We start from the raw sequence: 12522 nt of genomic DNA on the forward strand, positions 1-12522 counted from the left end.
CTATCTTCTCGTGTCCTCCTTTAAAGTTGTTGGAAAATCTTTTTTAAATGCTCACTTGCCTTAGCTATCAAGAGAGGAAGAAAGAGAAGGGATTTTTGTCTGTAAAAAATAAACCTGTTGTCCAGACGTGTACAAGGGTAGAAGCAGAATAATCAAAGTAGGAGAACCCCAAAGAAGTGCCCAATAGGGTTGAGGCCACTTAGTCAGCTGCCGTTTTTTACCAAGATTCTCTTTCCACCGATAAAAGTGTAGACATTCTCCCTGCACAATGATACTGATTCAACTGCATGGCAGGAGGAGAGTTGCACGGGATTACCAGACTGATGTGTGCAAGCTGCAGTCATCCCAATACTCATGGGTAGGTTTCCATCACCTCCAGGCCCTCAAGCTGCACGAGGAAGACACTACGCTAAAGGGATACGTATTTACCACACCCACTGTAATCCACTTGTTGCGTCTCCAAGCAGCCTCACCTTTCACGCACGCTGCAGACCACAGTAAAACCTAACCATCTCCTCCTCCAAGACCTCCTGAAACTTTCCCTGTCGTTCCTGTGCCCACCTGCCTCCAGCCTCTCCGTCTGTGCAGAAACCAAATGACCCCTGTGTGATAAACACAAAGCCACCCGCGGCTCTGTGTGGCAGAAGCGAAAAGAGCACTGGATGACCGTGGAGAGATCTGGGCTGCGTTCCCGGCACAGCCACGGGTTTGCTGCGCGTGCTTATGTCACGTACCTCCATTTACCCGCTTGCAAAAACGAAGGGGATGACTTACTTCGAAGGTCGCTGGCGGCTCCGCTGCGGGTTGAGCAGGGTGCCCCGAGCCACCCGCTGCACATCCTCCCAGGTGGGCGTTTCTCTCAGACCCGCTTCGCCTGGGATGCCCGGGCCCTAGGGCGTTCCCACAGCCCGCTCCGGCCTGGCCAGGCGAGCGCGACCCACACCCACGGCCCGCGGGCGCAGCGCCCCCTGGCGGCCGCGGCCACGGACGTAGCCCGCGTCCCTGCCCGCTCATCCCGACCCTACCTGCCTGTCTTCCAGCACACGACCCAGTCACCAGACCCCCGGCTCACAGGCCTAGGAGGCGGCGGCAGGAGACCAAGGGGAGGCCATACCCCGTTCCCCAAGTCTCCAGTGTCCCCCGAACTGCTCGTAGCCCTGGCCACATCCCGCCACGCCCCGAGGAAATGCAAATGGGTGATCCCCGTGACAACCGAGCTGGAGGGCAGGGGTGCGGCAGCAGCCATCACCTACCTGCGCCCCTGCTCCAGGACAACCGCGCCAGCCGCTCAACCACGCTCCCGAGCATGAGCCCCGCAGCAAAACAAGCCTTTATAGCGGCATCGGCCGCCACACCGCGCAAGCGCGCTGCACAAAGCATTCCCAAGGCTGAAGGGAACTGTAGTCCTCCTTCCGAGTGCCCAGGGCTGCGGACGCGGCGAAGGACTACATTTCCCAGAAGCGCCGGTGACATCCCGGGGGCGGTGCGGGCTGCCCCTCTTCCCACCGAGCTCCCGGCTCCGTTGCATCCTTGCCCGTGCCTCTGCGAGCCTGTCTGGAATCTTCTCCGGGGTCGTGTTCCCGGGGGGAGGCAGCCGGGAGGCTTAACTGTGGCCCTGTGTTAGCACACAGTGCTATTCGTAGGCAGGGCAGTCCCGACCCTGCGTGGCCGTGCAGCTGCCAGAAAAGATCGTGAAGGTCATCGTAGCCCGCGTCTAACCCGTTGAGAGTCGTCAGGCCGGCCAGCACCGGTTCTTATCTGTTGTGGCAGATACGATTGCTTGCTCATAGTTCGACCCTGCAGTCTGCGCAGATACCGCCTTTCTCACTTTAACACCAACTGCCCATCAATGTCGCGCTGCCTGGTCTCTAGATAATAAAATGCCAGGATCACAGTCTAGAAGTGGCAAGAGCCTTAGAAATGGTATGCTAACTCATCCTCTTCTTTTTATAAATGAAACTGAGGCTCCCAGAAAGATTGATCCCTTTATTTCTCTGTTTCATCGGTACCTTCAGCATCATTAAATAAAAGCCACTGTTGAGTTCTTCCTACCCTATATCCGATGCTTTACATACCATTCTTGTTTCCTTTAATCTCCATTACAGCCCTATGAGTAAGTAATACGAGTATTTTTTTTTTAAGGAGTCTGGCTCTGTTGCCCCGGCTGGAGTGCAATGGCGCGATCTCGGCTCACTGCAGCGTCCGCCTACCGGGTTCAAGCAGTTCTCCTTGCCTCAGCCTCCCAAGTAGCTGGGATTACAGGCGTCCGCCACCACGCCCGGCTAATTTTCGTATTTTTTTAGTAGAGACAGGGTTTCGCCATATTGGCCAGGCTGGTCTTGAACTCCCGACCTCAGGTAATCTGCCCGCCTCGGCTTCCCAAAGTGCTGGGATTACAGGCGCGAGCCACCGCACCCGGCCGTATTTTTTTTTTTTTAATTCAAAGATTAAAAAAGAAGAAGAAGAAGAGGAAGAGGAAGAAGGAGAAGGTAAAGTGACTTGTCCATCTTTATAACAACTAGCTAGTTAGCTAGTGTGAAGACACTACTGTATCATAAAGCAGCGTATTCTTGCACACGGATTGATAGACCAGTGCAATAGAATAAAGAGCCCCCAAACAGACTGGTGCATCCATGTAACTTGATCTGTGACAGAAAACCTTACGAATCCGTGTGGAAAGCAAGAAGAGTCAGTAAATAGTACTGGAACAATTGGTTATACATATGAAAAAACAATCAGGGATTACCGCTTCATACCACACAGAAAAAACCCATTTCAGGTAGATCAAACGCTTAAATGTGAAAGGGAAAACTTAAAAACTTTCAGAAGAAGATAGGAAATATCTTTATGAACTTGGGAGTAGGAAAGAACTCTTTAAACAAGAAACAAAAAATAAAGGAAGAAAGATTGATAATTTTTGCCGTATTAAAAGATGGCATAAATTGAAAAGATAAACCACAAGTTATAACTGACAAAGTTTTTGAATAAAAAATATTCAAAATAATTTCTAAGTTCAGTAAGAAACGGCAGATAACCCAATAGGAAAATACGTAAATGACACGAACAGACAGCTCACAGAATAGGAAACTTGAGCAGCCCCTCAAATATGAAAAGACACCCAATCTCATTCATAATCAGGGAAATTGATTTTTTTTTTTTTTTTTTTTTTTTTTTTTTTGAGTCAGAGTCTTTCTCTGTCCCTCAGGTTGGAGTGCAGTGGTGCCACCTCAGCTCACTGCAACCTCCACCTCCAGAGTTCAAGTAATTCTCCTGCCTCAGCCTCTGGAGTAGCTGGGGCTACAGACACCAGCCACCACACCCAGCTGATTTTTGTATTTTTCGTAGAGATGGGGTTTCACCATATTGGCCAGGCTGGTCTTGAACTCCTGACCTTGTGATCCACCCACCTCGGCCCCCCAAAGTGCTAGGATTATAGGCGTGAGCCAACACGCCTGGCCCAGAAATGTAAATTAAAATAGTAATGAGATACCACCTCACCAAAGATTCTAGTACCTTCCAACAATGCCTCAAACACTGTAACACCCAAAACTGCAGATCTGATATCATCATATTTTTTAAAAAGCTTCTAAATCCCGCTGAAATACTTCATATATGTTGATTATAGTTTGTTTTTTATTAAAAAAGAATAGATGAACACCAGACAGCCCTGGTGGCAGGCTTCAATACACTGTAGTACTGTCTTGGTCTGTCCAAGTACAGTCTGAGTGAAAGAATTATACTTACAAAATTACCCCCTCAAAATGTGTTTGTGTTGTGAACTGTTTAGAGGGGCGATACTTCCCAACCCTCAGGCAAGGGGGCTAGAGAATCTATGTTGCAGTGTAGAATTGTGTGTCTTTTCTTTTCTTTTTTTTAGATCTCGGCTCACTGTAACCTCCACCTCCAGGGTTCAAGTGATTCTGATTCTCCTGCCTTAGCCTCCAGAGCAGCTGGGATCACAGGCGTGTCCCACCACACCTGGCTAATTTTTGTATTTTTAGTAGAGACGGGGTTTCACTATATTGTCCAGGCTGGTCTCAAACTCCTGAGCTCAAGTGATCGGCCCAACTCAGCCTCCCAAAGTGCTGGGATTACAGGCGTGAGCCACCGCGCCCGGCCAGAATTGTGGGTATTTCTAAATAATATTTATGTTGTGTAATGTACTAAACATATTCATCAAATGTTTGGTGGAGATGCAGTGGAGCTAAAACAAACATGGTTCCAGCCCTCATGGGGCTTAGACTCCCAAATAAACACTAATCAAAATTTAAATGATGATTGTAGTAAGTACAAGGAAAGGAGGTGTGTGTTTCATTTGAAGGAAGAAGGAGTGTGTGAAATGAAGACAGTGGAAGTGGGCAGCAGACAGAGCAGTTGAAGCAGAGGAAACAACGAAGACCAGGCGGTGGTAGACGGAAGGGAGCATCTCCAAACATGTAGATCTTGTTACAGGTCTTCAGGAGCAAAAGGCAACAACTGAAAAGTTTCAAAAGGGTGAATATGTTAGGAGTTGAGAAATTAAATTTCCATTTTGGGGCCGGGCGTGGTAGCTCACAGCCTTTAATCCCAGCACTTTGAAAGGAGGCTGAGGTGGGTGGATCATCTGTGGTCAGGAGTTCGAGATCAACCTGGCCAACATGGTGAAACCCCATCTCTACTAAAAATACAAAAATTAGCTGGGCGTGGTGGTACACACTTGTCATCCCAGCTGCTCGGGAGGCTGAGGCACAAGAATCCCTTGAACCCAGGAGGCAGAGTTTGCAGTGAACCGAGATCTGGCCACTGCACTCCAGCCTGGGTGATAAAGCAAGACTCAGTCTCAAAAAACAAACAAACAAAAAACAGAAAAAAAAAGTATCTTTTGGAAACTGCACTGTGGCTGGCAGACTGGAGAAAGAATTCGAGACCGCTAGAATGGGAGAGAAGAGGCCACCTAGAAGTGACTGTTGTTATGGAGGAAAGACATCATGGTGGCTTGGATTAAGGTTGTGACGGAAAAGATGGAGAGAAAAAGATGAACTCAAGAGAAATTTAAGGGGTAAAATCAACAGAACATGTGGATGGATTAGATACAGGGCAATGAGAAAGAAATGTCAACGGTAACACGTGGGTGGTTGTGGAACTGGATAGATGGTGGTCCATTCATTGGCAGAAATGCTGTACTGCAACAGCCTGACACCCTCGCCTACCTAGCTTGTCTAGAGCTAATGTCACATGCTAACAGTCACCCCATATCTGCTATGGTACTCACGTTGAATTCTTCTAACAGTTATCAAGACAGAAGCTCTCTTTGCAGCTCAATTTTTCAATGAAAGGCATTTTCATGGAAAAAGACCTTTTTTAAAGTTAGTTAATAAATCAAGTTTTATATTTGTTTTTTGTTTTGTTTGTTTGTTTTTTGAGACATTGTTTCGTTCTTGTTGCTCAGGCTGGAGTGCAATGGCGCAGTCTCGGCTCACTGCAACCTCCGCCTCCCGGGTTCAAACGATTCTCCTGCCTCAGCCTCCCGAGTAGCTGGGATTACAGGCGCCCGCCACCATGCCCGGCTAATTTTTGTAGTTTTAGTAGAGTCAGGGTTTCACCATGTTGGTCAGGCTGGTCTCAAACTCCTAACCTCAGGCGATCCGCCCGCCTCGGCCTCCCAAAGTGCTGGGATTTACAGGCATGAACCACTGTGCCCGACCTAAGTTTTATATTTGACATTATGGAAACCACGTGGTGTGAAAGAATAATGCACTCTTTAATGGCCTCAGGCAAATTAGAAAACAAGAGAATTTAAGTTTTAAATAATGCCAGATGAAAGCCAGATGACATGACAGCATGTTATACAGCCAAAGGGTTCACATATTTTCATAGAGAAGCCAAGTCTTCCTAAAGTACACAGAAGTATAGGCATGTTATGATCAGTCATATTGCGCATTCATCATTATAAAGGAAAGCATTGCACATTTCCTTTGCGGTAACAACTTCCCTTGTTATTTCATTGTTACATTACTTCATTAGTAATATGGGTAGTAGTTAGTATGAAGCATTGCTTTTTAAATTTTTTTTTTCTTTTGAGACGGAGTTTCGCTCTTGTTGCCCAGGCTGGAGTGCAATGGGGTAATCTTGGCTCACTACAACCTCCACCTCCCAGGTTCAAGCGATTCTCCTGCCTCGGTCTCCCTAGTAGCTGGGATTACAGGTGGATGCCACGACGCCCAGCTAATTTTTGTATTTTTAGTAGAGATGGTGTTTCACCATGTTGGTCAGGCTGGTTTCAAACTCCTGGCCTCAGGTGATCTGCCTGCCTTGGCCTCCCAAAGTGCTAGGATTACAGGCGTGAGCCACCGTGCCTGGCCTGCTTTAAAAATTTTTTAAAGTACTGTTACATTGAGATGCACTATCAGATTCATTGGCCCAACAATAACAGATAGGTGTTCAAAAACTAACTCCTTGTTAAAAACAGGAAAGAAATTGACAGCAATTATCTAATTTTAGCAAAACAATATTTGTAAATTAATTTTAACTTTATAGTGCTATAAGAACTGTAAGCATAATGACTTTGCACAAAGCTTTATCAACGGATTTGTTTAAGTAATATTATAATGTAAATAAGAAGTCAACATCAGGGGTTTGAGAGAATTGTTCCTCTTAAAAGGGGTCTGAGCCTTATTTGAGTTAGGGAAACACTGGGCTATAAAATAAAAGCAAAGTCTTCCGTGATCTGGCCCTCAAAATACCACTGCCTCATCTCCTGTCACTCTCCTAGTCAAATCTGAGGTCCTGCCAACATTGTATTTTCCCTGTTCTTACTCTAGCTGTTCCCTCTCCCCAGAACACCCTTCTAAATCTACTCAGCTAAAATAATAATCACAGCCCATAGGCAGGTCTTGGGATTTTAATCCTCCCAGAATGACAATTAGATACTTACTCACTCAACGGAATAAAATGGTACGATATGTCTAACATCTCATTATGAGATGTATATGGAGAATTCTCCCACATTGTATTGTGAAGAATGGACTGAGCACCTGTCAGGTCACTACCTGGGAATCAACAGGATCCCTCTAAGCCAGAGAAGCAGGACCAATAGTCCAGAAAAAACAGAGCCTTCTCCAAAAAACAGGACTTGTCAGACAGAATAGTCAATCCCAGCCATTCTCCAATACTTCTCTTAAGTGTTTTGCTTGATAAATATGGACTTTTGACCAGAAGAAGAGATAAACAACTTTGGTGTAAAGGTTGTTATCACTAGTGATCCCTCCCTCCTTCCCTCTCTCCTGCTGTTTCTTTCTCTCTTTCTTTCTTGAGGCAGAGTCTCACCCTATCACCTAGGCTGGAGTGCAGTGACATGATCTCGGCTCACTGCAACCTCTGCCTCCTGGGTTCAAGTGATTCTCCTGCCTCAGCCTCTGGAGTAGCTGGGATTACATGCATGCACCACCACGCCTGGCGAATTTTTGTATCTTTAGTAGAGACGGGGGTTTTGCCATATTGGCCAAGCTGGTCTCAAACTCCTGAGCTCAAGTGATCCGCCCACTTCGGCCTCTCAAAGTGCTGGGATTACAGGCGATAGCCACCACACCTGGCAGGCTGCAATTTCTTTCAATCAAAACAATTCAATTGTTGAGACCCTGAGGAAAAAGTGTGTATTCTTAAAACAGAAACTGTATACTTTATTGATTATAGGAGACCACCAGTGAGAAAAAAATCAGCATTGTTTTTCAGCAACTAAAGTTGCCGTATACGTGTATTCGATAAGTCGTGATACCAAAGCATCTTTTTCAACTTTCATCCTAATATTAGATCTAGGTAGATGGCATGTGGCCTGCAGCTGTCAGGTCACTGATCTAAAGGAAAAGGGAAAAAAAAGATTCCTCCTTGAGTCAGTCTAAGTTTAAATTGCTCAAGGATTCACGGATTAAAATTTATGTCTATTTTACTTTCTACTTGCTTGCAGCTTATAGTTCTCAACAATCTTTAGGTTTTAAAATACTTAATCAGGTTTTTAAAAATTTCTTCATTCATTTGTATATATGCTATTTGCATTTTATATTCTATATGTAGCACATTTGAGACAATTTTTTCAAGTTTTTTTCTAGATTTCTATTTACTTAAAACAGTATTTCCACAAAATAATCCATGAAATACTAACCCTGCAAGATATTCTGAAAAAAAGAGAAAATTTCCAAAATCAACTAAGTTTGGAAAATTGTGTATATCATAGTCAAAAGTTACATTAATATATTAGCTAGGCCAAGTGCAGTGGCTCATGCCTGTAATTTCAGCATTTTAGGAGGCTGAGGCAGGAGGATTTCTAGGAGCCCAGGAGTTTAAGACCAGCCTGGGCAACATAGTGAGACTCCATCTCTGAATATATATAAAATAAATATATATAATATATAATAAATATATTTATATTTTTATATATTTATATTTATAGATTTAATATATTTATATATTAAATATAAAATATATAAAAATATAAATATATATTATATATAATACATAAAATATATTTATAATATAAGCTAAATACTCTGAGAAATCCTGCAACAATGAAAGCTGGTTAGTCTTGTTTAGTTCAGCATTTCTCAGACTTATTTGAACATTTTATCAGTCCATTTTCATACTGCTATGAAGAAATACCTGAGACTGGGTAACTTATAAAGAAAAAAGAGGTTTAATGGACTCAGTTCCACACAGCTGGGGAGGCCTCACAATCATGGTGGAAGGCAAAGGAAGGACAAAGGCATGTCTTACATGGTGGCAGGCAAGAGAGCGTGTGCAGGGGAACTGCCCTTTTTTAAGCCATCAGATCTCGTGAGACTTCTTCACTATCAGGAGAACGGCATGGGAAAAACCCGCCCCCATGATTCAATTACCTCCCACCAGTTCCCTCCCATGACACATGGGGATTATGGGAGCTACAATTCAAGATGAGATTTGGATGGGGACACAGCCAAACCATATCAAACATGAAATAACAAAAATAATATTTTAGAAACAGCATTTAACACTCTCTGGAATTAATGTTTTACAGAAAATGCTTTGGCAAATGCTTATCTAAAATCACTTTTTAGGCCGGGTGCGGTGGCTCACACCTGTAATCCCAGCACTTTGGAAGCCGAGGTGGGTGGATCACCTGAGGTCAGAAGTTCGAGACCAGCCTGACCAACATGGTGAAACCCTGTTGCTACTAAAAATACAAAAAATGAGCCAGGCGTGGTGGTGGGTGCCTGTAATCCCAGCTACTTGGGAGGCTGAGACAGACTTGAAACCAACCGGGAGGTGGAGATTGCAGTGAGCCGAGACTGCACCATTGCAATCCAGCCTGGGCAACGGGTGAAACTCCATCTCAAAAAATAAAAGTCACTTTTTTTTTTCTCATTAAACTTTGTTTTAATGGGTCTCAAAATTCTGTGACAGATTTTTGGTCAAGTGTTTCCATTAAAAAGTACTAATTTTTAAAACTAATAATTTAAAACTGCCACACACACAAAAATAAAACCAAAGTGGTCCACAAAACATTCTTCTTTCCTTCTGAAGATTTTACAATGCATTGTTATCATTAACCAGTCTTTTACTATTAAACTTAAATGGCCAATCGAAACGAACAGTTCTGAGACTGTTCTTCCACCACTGATTAAGAAGACCAGGGTGGCAGGTATTACGGATAACATTCATTTAGCCTTCTGAGCTTTCTGGGCAGGCTTGGTGACCTTGCCAGCTTCCACAGCCTTTTTGTCCACTGCTTTGATGACACCCACGACAACTGTCTGTCTCATATCATGAACAGCAAAGCGACCCACAGGTGGATAGTCTGAGAAGCTCTCAACACACATGGTTCCTTGCCAGGAACCGTATCAACGATGGCAGCATCACCAGACTTCAAGAATTTAGGGCCATCTTCCAGTTTCTTACTATAACGGTGATCAATTTTTTCCTTCTGCACAGGAAACTTGCATGCAATGTGAACCATGTGGCAATCCAGTACAGGGGCATAGCCAGCACTGATTTGGCCTGAATGGTTCTGGATAATCACCTGAGCAGTGAAGCCAGCTGCTTCCATTGGTGGTTCGTTTTTGCTGTCACCAGCAACATTGTCGTGACGAACATCCTTGACAAACACATTCTTGACACTGAAGCCCACATTGTCCCCAGGAAGACCTTCACTCAAAGCTTCATGGTGCGTTTTGACAGACTTTACTTCAGTTATAACGTTGACTGGAGCAAAGGTGACCACCATACCAGGTTTGAGAATGCCAGTCTCCACTCAGCCAACAGGAATAGTACCAATACCACCAATTTTGTAGACATCCTGGAGGAGCAGGCACAAGGGCTTGTCAGTTGGACCAGTTGGTGGTAGGACGCAGTCCAGGGCCTCAAGCAGTGTGGTTCCACTGGCATTTTCGTCGTTACTGGTGACTTTCCATCCCTTGAACCAAGGCGTGTTAGCACTTGGCTCCAGCATGTTGTCATCATTCCAACCAGAAATTGGCACAAATGCTACTGTGTCGGGGTTGTAGCCAATTTTCTTAATGTAGTGCTGACTTCCTTAACGATTTCCTTGTATCTCTTCTGGCTGTAGGGTGGCTCAGTGTAACCATTTTGTTAACACCAACAATTAGTTGTTTCACACCCAGTGTGTAAGCCAGAAGGGCATGCTCTCGGGTCTGCCCATTCTTGGAGATACCAGCTTCAAATTCACCAACATCAGCAGCAACAATCCGGACAGCACGGTCAGCCTGAGATGTCCCTGTAATCATGTTTTTGATGAAGTCTCTGTGTCCTGGGGCATCAATGATAGTCACGTAGTACTTGCTAGTCTCAAATTTCCACAAAAGAGATATCAATGGTGATACCACATTCATGCTCAGCTTTCAGTTTATCCAAGACCCAGGCATACTTGAAGGAGCCGTTTCCCATCTCAGCAGCCTCCTTCTTAAATTTTTCAATGGTTCTTTTGTCAATGACGCCACATTTGTAGATCAGATGGCCAGTAGTGGTGGACTTGCCTGAATCTACAAGTCCAATGACAATAATGTTGATATGCGTCTTTTCCTTTCCCATTTGGCTTGGTAGTTTTCATGACACCTGTGTTCTAGCGGCAAACCTGTTGCGAAAAAGAGTAATGTCACTTTTTAAAAAAAGAAAAAACAACCACAAACTTCCCAAAGGGGCAGGGATTCTCCAGTGATAAAGAGTGATGCTGAGGACAGCAGAAGGGTGAATCCTATCAGTATCCAGCTGAGTGAGGCTAAGAGAAAAGGGCCTTATGCTTACAGGAACTGGGGTTGCTGCAGTCAACCCAGACATTTTAAGTTCAGAATATTCCATTTAGGCTGAAGCAACCTGGGAAATCTTAGGCTAGACAGGATAACTGTTACTGCCATTTTTACTGTTATTTCTGCTGCAATTTACTGCTATTAATTGCTTAAGATGGGCAAGGCACTATACATACATTATCTCAAACCACATAAGACTCCTACAAGATAGATTTTACTCTCCCAATTTTAGAGATAAGGAAACCGAGGCTGAGAGGGTGACATGATTCTCATAGAAAGGTTTTGGTCTTAGACATTTCTTACTGCATTGTGCTACCTCAATCTGTAAACCTTCACTGAGGCGACTGCTCTCTCTTTGCTCTGTAAGCCACTTATTACTTTCCCTAAAGCCTTCCCTGCCCGAAATAATTCTAGAATAAAACAGGTTAAACCACTGATGACCTTGGCCCAATTAATCTTGTCATGTCTGGCTTCCATCATGAACCAATTAATTACATACATTAATCTGATAAGACCTATGATTACCTATGCATGGAATGGTATTTTGAAATTACTTCCCAAGGCTATTTAAGAATCACTATTATAAAGACACATGCATGCATGTGTTCACTGCTGCACTATTCACAATAGCAAAGACATGCAATTGACCTAAATGCCCATCAATGATAGACTGGGTAAAGAAAATGTGGTACACACACCATGGAATACTATGCAGCCATAAAAAGGAATGAGTTCATGTCCTTTGCAGGACCATGAATGGAGCTGGGGGCCATTATCCTTAGCAAACTAACACAGGAACAGAAAACCAAGTACTGCATGTTCTCACGTATAAGTACCAACTAAATGATGAGAACACATGGACACATAGAGGGGAACAACACACACTGAGGCCTATCGGAGGGTGGCGGGTGGGAGGAGGGAGAGGATCAGGAAAAATAAATAATGGGTACTAGGCTTAATACCTGGGTGATGAAATCATCTGTACAACAAATCCCCACGACACAAGTTTACCTATATAACAAATCTGCACGTGTACCCCTGAACTTAAAAGTTAAAAAAAGAGGCTGGGCGCAGTGGCTCATGCCTGTAATCCCAGCACTTTGAGAGGCCGAGATGGGTGGATCATGAGGTCAGGAGATCAAGACCATCCTGGCTAACATGGTGAAACCCCATCTCTACTAAAAATACAAAAAATTAGCCATGTGTGGTGGTGGGTGCCTGTAGTCCCAGCTACTCGGGAGGCTGAGGCAGG

The 12522-nt window shown here is 44.4% G+C and overlaps 1 protein-coding gene and 1 pseudogene across 7 annotated transcripts in view; both read right to left on the reverse strand.

Moving 5' to 3' along the window:
• The window catches only part of ABCC5 (ATP binding cassette subfamily C member 5), a 96656-nt gene extending 95068 nt beyond the window's left edge, over positions 1–1588 (reverse strand). For 5 of the 7 annotated variants that reach the window (XM_063722367.1, XM_054553066.2, XM_024244709.3 and 2 more), the window contains exon 1: positions 1254–1588. The gene's annotated coding sequence lies outside the window, so the exon portion shown is untranslated. The remainder of the gene's footprint in view (positions 1–1253) is intronic. The other 2 variants (XM_054553067.2, XM_024244710.3) reach the window with 1 other exon arrangement.
• A 7867-nt stretch (positions 1589–9455) lies between these two features.
• Positions 9456–12522, reverse strand: part of LOC100442412 (putative elongation factor 1-alpha-like 3) — a 28349-nt pseudogene continuing 25282 nt past the window's right edge.

This window comes from Pongo abelii, chromosome 2 (assembly GCF_028885655.2).
Source record: "Pongo abelii isolate AG06213 chromosome 2, NHGRI_mPonAbe1-v2.0_pri, whole genome shotgun sequence".
NCBI lineage: Eukaryota > Metazoa > Chordata > Mammalia > Primates > Hominidae > Pongo > Pongo abelii.